Below are 9219 nucleotides of genomic sequence, written 5' to 3' on the forward strand. Positions count from 1 at the left end.
TGAAGCAGTCACCCTCTGGTGTATATATTAAAAGGATACTTAAGAAAGATAGCACGATAACCTGATTCTAAAGTATAGAATAATTTCTGCTTAAAATATATGTATATGTACAGCCCCTAAACTCATTCCCCATCTCCATTTAACTACAGGCTCTAGTGACAGACAGCTGAATTCTTTTTCAACTGAAACAGATCTGCTAAGTATTCAGTGTTGTGATAAGAGGCACTCAAGTCAAGGCCATTCACAAAGAAAAGACAGTTTTGAGCTGCTGTGAATGAATGTAGAGCTGTAATTTTGTCCTGTCTGCTGAGAGAATCGAACCAATTACCCATGCTTTCTGTAGTATTTCTGTCAGAAAAGAGAGACAGCTCGTTCAGTGGCTGACCTGTCCTTCCATTTCTCTGCGTATTCTTTATCACAGCATAAACTGTAGCAGGATAAACACCTATAGCACGGCCTTGAGATCCCTCCCCAGACCCACATTCGTACCATCCCTCATGTGACCCTAACAACTCGCATGATGGAGTGAGACAACGACTCACTAATGAGTCACAGCTTGGCTCATGTGACCATAACGACTCACATGATGGCACGAAGTGTCAACAACCCTCAAGACCACCCCCAAGGTGACCACCCCACTAGAGGTTAAATACATCGACAATGATTAGATTCTTCATGTAGAATTAATTCATGCATTTGGCATGAGTCTAGCAAAATAGGTCCAACTTCATCCGGCTGGGTGCTGTAAGTAGGTCCATAACAACATTACACAAAATGACCTGCTTGATAATTTTACATTACTTGAGGACATTGAGTGACTTGTTTAAGTGGCGAGTTTTCCTGGAATTTGTGCTTATATTGGATGATTCTGTATCTCATGGCATTCATTCGGTGCCCTCTATTAATGTCACAGCAGAAAGAAGTGTCGACTTTATGTAGCGAAAGGCATGTGTAGCATTTTAATCTTTTATATTCAAAACCAAGGTGCATGTACAAAGGCCAAAAAAGAAGACACAAGCTGATTCATTACTCCATAATCTTGATCATAATTTATACTGCCTGTAATCACAGCACAGCACCTTAAAGATATATGGTTAGTAGGTTATTTTAGAAGCATTTTTGTTAAATTGCAGAAAAAGTAACAGCCCAACAATAATGATCTGCTAAATAAATAAATAAATAACCGGTGCTGACCGCTGGCCTCTTGCGGATATGTCTGAACTGAACACGTCCATGTGAGCGGACACCATAGGCATAGAGTGGAAAGTTAATGAACAAAATGACAAGAACTGCAGATCCAAACACATGTACATACTGGAAAGAAAACGATACATAATCAAGACTGTGCTTGCCGACATATTCACAAACCATCCACGCGCATGCGCTCATACATACCGCCATCGTCGCCATCATTTCTGCAGCACCTTGTGCTCTCCCATCCCATTCATTCATTTTCCAAAAAGAAAAGGAAGACATGACTTGAGAGAACTAGACAACAGGGAAATCAATGTGCTGTCCCTGAGGTATGAAAAGAGTGGGCTGTGGCTGTTGCAAGTGGGAAAAAGAGAGCTTGTCATTTCCAGACATTTAATTAATTTCCCAGGTCCCCGAGGCTGAAGGCTGCAGGATTTAGAGGAAGGGCAGTAGAGCTGGAGTGGCGGAATGAACGAAGGTGAGCAAGTACCCTGGTGAGGGTGTAAACTCATGCCCCGTGTGATGCTTTGATATTTGCCAACACTACAGGGATGTGTCGCTGCTTTTAGGCTTTCATTCATTTCAAATAAAATATTTTTTGTACACCTTCTTATTTGAAAGGATATCAGTTTAATAGTAAAAATCAAGTTTTCAGTGAAAAAAAAAACAATTTAACATACCATGTTTGGACTTTAGCTTTTATAAGATAAGATAAGATTAACTTTATTGATTTACTTGTCATGGCAGCTCAACCTGGTAAACTGAAAACAATTACATGATGTCATAGAAGTTTAACTTACATTCCACCTATTGTTGGGTTAGGGGGTCTGGTGAGGGGTACGCACTGAGATAGATAGCCTGGTGGTGGTCTGTGGGAAAGGACCACACCTGAAAAGGTGTGTTTGGGGTGCTGGTTATAGTTGACATTCACTCCCCACCCACTCTCCCATCAGTACACAGTTGTACCTGTAGCTGTGTAGGGAGTGAATGTCTGTGGGTTTAAGATAGAAGTTTAGAAGTTTTTGAAATAAGGCCAACACTGTTTCTTCACATTCTGTTGTCAACCTAAAAGTGTGGTCATCTCATCTGTAATGACACCCACTTTAGCTCTGAACATCCCATCCCATACACACTAAAATAAGAACCTGAGAATGGATGATAATTGCATGGTAAAAAGTGTCAGGGAGAAAGTCTAAAGTGTCACAAGGTGTGAAGGTGTGAGTGGGAAAAGGTTTGAAGATGAGTGACTTTGAAGGGTTGACTTGATAGATACATAGATCGATAGATAAAATGTGGAACATTTCAGGGAAATGTGAATGAGTATTTCAAAGTTGAAAAGTTTAAATGGGTTTAAATGAAGTTGAAAAATGTTGAGGAAGTTATGTTGCATAAAGAAAAAATTGTGTCTAAATAAATCATACTGTTGTTAATTCAAATTCTTTACTATACACATTTAAATACAAGGATATCAAATTAATTTCATTGTGTCTCAGATAATGACATAACTGAAGCTCCTGTCCGTTAATTCCTTTTGAAAAGACATTGAAAACAAGTGGGCTAATTGAGTACGTCTGAAGGAAACATCCAGACTACAGCTACACTGTGTGGATGTGGATCAATAATCCATCTACATACAGATCAAAGTATAGGAATAAACAGGGTCATATTTTTTCCCCCTTTGCATGACCATAAATCAATTCCTCTTCATAAGGGTCCATCATTATGCTGCCACAGCCAGGCTGCATAATCCTGTTAGTAGCAGTCCCTTGCTGCTTCTATCAGGAGCATATTTCACGCATGTTGTGAATAAGTGTTATATGTTTATATATTTAAAATGTTGTTTATAGATGTGATTAAGTCATGCATGTTGACATTTTTTTCTACTTATTTTAATCTGTGTTGCGGGAGAAACAGTAGGTTAATTGTTTTTGCTGTCTTCTGACTAATATGTCTGTGCATCCAAGCCAGTCTGAATTACACAGTACCTTGATCACTTTCTGAAATAAAACAGCAGTCTGAAGCAGTTCAGCCACATCTCCACCACACTTCCTGACTGGGTCACAGTGTCCTCTCTCTGCTGCTTTGTGCCTCTCCCTGACAGCTCCATATTTCAGCTCCACGGGCATCCACCCTCCACTGCAGGGTTACAGAACAGAGGTATGGCTAGCGCACAGCTTTTATTTGCTTCCAATTTCTCAGTCTATTCACAACACTCACAGTGCCAGTCATTCAACATCCCAGAGGAGAACAAGGGAGTATCCCATAAAGCTGGATTACATAGCCAGATAACTTCACAGCTGAACAAAGACAGGACTGCCATCACAGAAACTCCATCAGCAGAAGAAAGGACCCCACACTTTTTTGTTGAGAATTGAACTCAGGGAAGTTGAGTGCCAAACCACCAACTGCACCCTCCATGCAACAAGTGCTGACATCTTCAAAGTTAATGTAATAGTCACTGTTCCTATAGCGAATAAATTTAAACTGAACCTGTGAATTATGCACTGTAACTATATGCCACATTCACCTCATCTTGTTCCCAGACTTCACTGTGTGATGGCACTCAGACTGAAGGGGGTACATTTATGTAGATATCTTGGTAGAGATCATGAGATTTGCCTACTTTAACAAACATACTTGGAAAAACAATTTTGTTTCACACTTATTTTACTAGTGTTTTATGTACTGGTTTTTATGGTATAATTTTTCACGTTCAACTTTTCTGCATTTATTTATTTATAACATGGATATAGAAAAACAGCCAAAAGCTGACAGATTCCACACCAGACAAAAGATGTTCTGTGCAGGTTTTGCCTTTGTACAGGCATTTTAAAGCAACATTAAAGTAACAATGCAGAGCCAGTGGTCATCACAACAATTAGCTTGGAAAAAAAACTGCTGTGTTTAATGAGAGTGTCAGGACATGCTTCACACACATAATGAAGCCCATTTTCAGGTATAGTATGCTCTCAGTCGATGGTTTATAGATCAAGCCAGTACGCTGGAAGGGATTTCAATGGATGCTGAGCGGAGCACCTTAAGTGTGCTTAATTCATCTCCTGATCAGAGTAATGGCTAAATCGATGTGTCGAACCTCTGAAATCAGGTAACGAAACAGTCCTCTCCAGTGCAACCGACACAGGGATTAATCAGCACTGAAGTCCACAAGTCGATGATAGCTTGTGTGTATGGTTGGTGGAACTGTGTAACTATATGGTACAGTGTGAATATCCATATGCTTGCCTGTCTACTAGCCCATGCATATTTGCAGGTTGACTTGATTTATCAAGAATTGCAGAGGAAGCTGAAATTCAAAATTGGAGCAAGAAAGACTTCATGGCGAAGGTTGAGTTATCAGCTGTGCTGAATGGCCAACAATGAAACAAAAGCACAGTCTGTGTTTGTGTGGTGTACAGTACATAATTGTGTCAGCTATGTGACTGTGTAAAAATGTATGTGTGTGTGTGTGTGTGTGTGTGTGTGCGCAGAGTAGGTGGTGGAGGGGCACACTGTGGCCAGGCGATAACAGCGATGAATGGCCCCGCCAAGCATCTAATGAAGCATTGGTGACAGACTGAGGGAGGACACTCTTTGCCTCCTCTGCAGCCGATGCACTCTTTCACATTTTTTATCCAACATGCAGAAGGACTGGACTGAAGATAAAGGGATAAATGGAGGCGTAGGGAGCGGCATGGAGGAGATGCTTTACACCAGCTCTCACCTTAAGGCGATGGAATGTCAGCTCAGCAAAAGCACGAAAAGCCGGCAAAAATGTGGCATCTCATTTATTATGCTCATTAGCGAGGAGGATTTGCTTAATATGCAAAATCCAGGATATCTCTATGTATCAGAAGTGGCATTATTGGATGTAACCTGCATGTAAGAATGGAGGTTACCGAAAAAGCACAAGAATGTCTCCATCTGGTACAGTAGTAATGAAATACTGGAGATTGAGTCAGATGCACAGTATGAGTGGGGAGGTGTGAGGGAAATGCTCTGTTCCATTCATTCACTTCCTCCTCCTCTTCATCCATCATATTAAACAATGTTAGTACTGTTATGAAAAGAGGAGTCTCACCTGCCCTGTAATCTATAAACTGCTAACATTGTTACAAAGAAAGCTCAGCAGACATCTTTTTTTTTTGACAGCTGAAAAACTTTTTTCCACATCACAGAAAGATATAATTCATTTGCTGGTATCAGGAGCATGCGAACCTTGGGAATAACTGTGTTTAATGGCAATACCTAAGTACAAGATGAGAAATCAACTATGTTGGACCAGCTGCTGCAGCACAGAAAATGGACACGAGTGTACAAACAAGACTTATATCTACCTACTTATACTGATACCAAAAGCTATTTTACAATAACTTCCTGCTTTGTTCAAAACACTAAAAAGTTTTTAGATCACAGACAACCATAATCTCAAACAGCATCTACCCCTTTATCACCAATGTGCTGTGATATTTTTGCCCATAAGTAATGTTATTTATACAGTGGTATGCTTCATAGTTGCTTTGAAGGACTGACAGCATCCCTAAGGAAAAACTTGTTTTATTTGTCTATATATTTATCTATATCTATCTTAATGTAATTTTTATCATTATTTAATGCATAAAGTTTCATCATTTGACGAGGGTTATGTATGGTCATGTTCTGCTTTTCCCACTAATTTTATTTTCTGTGTGTGCTGTCCAAAGGTTCCTGTTCCTGTGAGCTTAAAGCACCTTAACAACATTTTTCTTAATATAGTAATGGAGTATTAAATCTTGGCTCTTGCTTGGACTACATGCAAACTAAGGAGGCCAATATTAACTTTCTGCACACATAAAAGTGAGATATTGTTAATCTTTTCCCTGCTTTTTCCCCAGCTGCCTGTACCTGGGTCTTACCCAATTGCAGTCATGAAGGTTTTTAAGATGAAAGTTTGTCGCCTAAAGTTTTAGGACGTAAGTGTTTCTTTTCCATTTTTTTACTTTTATGTTTTACTTTTTTCATAACCTCTCACCTCAAAATAATGAAAAACATGGATTAGAAAATGCAAGGATGTCCTGAATATGTGCAATATTGTTCAGTCTGACGCATGCAATATAGATACTTAAATATAGCAGTTTGAGAGAAAAAGCAATAAGACACATAGATGACAAAAGTCACGACATATAATAGGCGAAAAGATATGAATGTATAAAAGGAAGTCAGAGTGAAGTGATTGCCACTTTTGAAAATGTCACCTTTCAAGAGATTGTGATGTCAGCTGTGCTTTGGAGAAGATTCTCCTCTCACAATTCAATCCACATCTTCTTAGCACAATTGACCTTTGGATTGGTCACAGAAGTCAGAGAAAAGTGCAGACCGTGATGGTGTAGAAGAAACTTTTTGGTGAGGGGCAGATTTGATGGGATAACAAATTTGAGGATTTAGTTGAACTCTCTGATAAAACCACACAGACAGACTTTTGCTAATATCATCGTCTGCATCTACATGTACTGTAAATGATGATGCCTGGCTAATTGAACCCTTGACCTCATATGATCAACCTGAGCATTCTGCTCCTTTTTTTAATGTCAAATTTCCATGCTACTGTTTTTTTTTACGAACCTGTCTCTGCTGCTGTGGATAGACAGGTTAATTGGGGAAGGAGTGGAAATGGATGGGCGGTGCTTTGCTACCTTTTCCGACAACTTTCTCGTTTTCCTACCTTCTCCTGCTCTTGCCTGACATCCTGAGCTTCTCCTCCAGAATGCAGACCGGTCAGCTGAAATGAGGAATGGTTGGCCGTTTCTGCTAGATCGACATACGTTACTGCACCATCCATCAAGCTGCTGACAGCTCTCCAATGTTTTCTCCAGAGGAAGAGCCCATACCCACGTGCATGATGCACATGCATGCACACATTCAACCTCAAAATTCCGCTCTTAAAATCTCCCTTCAGCCATTTTGAGTTCCCTTACCCAGCATTAAACTGGCAGGGTTGAGACAAAGGGAGGGACAGAGCTGGATAGAGCTGCTATCAAGCTGTAAGGCAAACTGTAGAAGTACAGGAACTGCTGAAGCCTCAAGTGTATTCTCTGTTGATGCTGTTCTGCCAAGGAATCAAACGGGATCTGTATACTTTCCTCCCTGTCCGGTGATTGGAAAGAAAATCTCAATGCTTCCTCGTCAGCTGGCTCATAAGGTTCAGTTTAGATGAGAGCAGAATTGCAAGGTGTCAGCACACAATGGCCCTCCAATCCCCTTGTCAGAAACCTCAGTATCTTTGTGGCGACAGAGCTGCTTTTTCGGGAAGTTCCACTTTGCTGTTGTTGTCTTTTTTTTACCTCGCATCTTTGCCAACCAGTTTAGCAAGAGAGACATTCATGACTCTTCTGTCTGTCTCTTAAGCAGGAATATCATCTATAATATAAAGCAACACTTTCGTTTTCGCAGTGTTAAGCATTTTAAGTAATTTTAAATTCGTGTTAGTGACCCCTTCTCCTTTGCCAAGACGATCTATCCACCTGACAGGTGTGCCATATCAAGATTTATAAATGCAATAAATGGGAAGTCTAAAGTGTGCAGTTTTATCTTGAAAAGATGGGGGGGGGGGGGGGGGGGGGTGCAGTGACAGATCTCCTTCACATAGAGTTGACCAGGTTGTTGGTCCACTTTTCTTCAATGGCTGTGGCATGTTGCTGAATGTTAGCAGGAACTGGAGCACACCATCATGCATGCCAATCCAGAGCATCCCAAACATGATTAACGCGTGGCATGTCTGGCGAGTATGCAGGCAGTGCGAGAACTGGGATGTTTTCACCTCCCAGGAATTCTGTTTACATTCTTTTAATTTGACAAAACTCTACTTCCAGAGTTTTCAGAGCTTTTGACTATACAAAACAGTCATCTTCAGAAGATGGCACTTGTCCATTTGTTCATGGCATTATGACACAGATGAGAAGTCCAAAAAGTCAACAGATCTCCATGACAACTGAGCAATCTGGCATCTGTTGATGAAGACAACTAACTAGATGGAGAAAAGCTCCAGGAAAAGCTAGAATGAGGGCCTTGGTTTAGTTTAGTTTTGCCAAACAAACAATCCAAGGTCATGAATGAACAATGAAGCATTTGGAAGTCAAATAAGGGCTTTTGCCTCTCCCTTTGGTTCGTCTTTGCTGATACTCTAACATCTCCATATGATGCATACTCACCATAAACCGAGGTGCTTGTGAGAATAGGTCAATCATTTCTTTGTACAAGCTCCATTTGTATTAAAGCTGTGTTTCCTGCAACCTCATCCCCAAAAATCGTGCGGAAGGCAGGAGGCCGAAGCATCAGCAAATAACTACAAATGAATGGAGTTGTTGTGTGAACATTTTTCACTGGCTGAACAGTTAGGTGAAAGCATTAAAGGATATTTGTAGGTTTTTTCATTTTTCCCCACAGTGAATCACAATCAATCTTGATATGAAGCACACAACTCTGGCACAATTAAATAACAACAAAACAGAGGGAAGCGACATGTTTTGATTGATGTTATTGTAAAATTTGCCTCACTTTGACAAAACCAAATTAAGGATTCATGTTGAGATGAATTGTGTAGCTCCAGCAATTTTCAAATATGTGTGAAAATTGCTTTTCATTGCTATGATACACGAATAAAAGTAGCAAACACTTGTCACCTTCCAGTCCTGTTCCCGTCAGCGTCTTTAAGGGTTTTGAAGACCCCTGCTGGGACGTTGATGGCTCTTACTCCTGCCTTGTCATGTGGCCCTGTCAGATCCTGGAGTTAAAATAAGTATTTTAGTTTTGTTCATGGTAGCTTTTCATTGCAGTCATGTTGAATAAGATTAATAAATGCTTAATTTATTGTAGTTCTCCCTCCTCTTTTCCTCTTGCTTTGCCACAAGTTCTCTTTTCTTCATTTACTTTGTCTGTTCAATCCTGACCGGTTTCTTACTTTTCATAGTGTGCATCCCCCTTTTCTTTGTTTTCTATTGTGTTGAATCTGTGTTGTTTGTCGTTTGTGTGTGGAGGCTACTGACTGCATAC

Source organism: Scatophagus argus, chromosome 13, assembly GCF_020382885.2.
Source record: "Scatophagus argus isolate fScaArg1 chromosome 13, fScaArg1.pri, whole genome shotgun sequence".
Taxonomy (NCBI): Eukaryota; Metazoa; Chordata; class Actinopteri; family Scatophagidae; genus Scatophagus; species Scatophagus argus.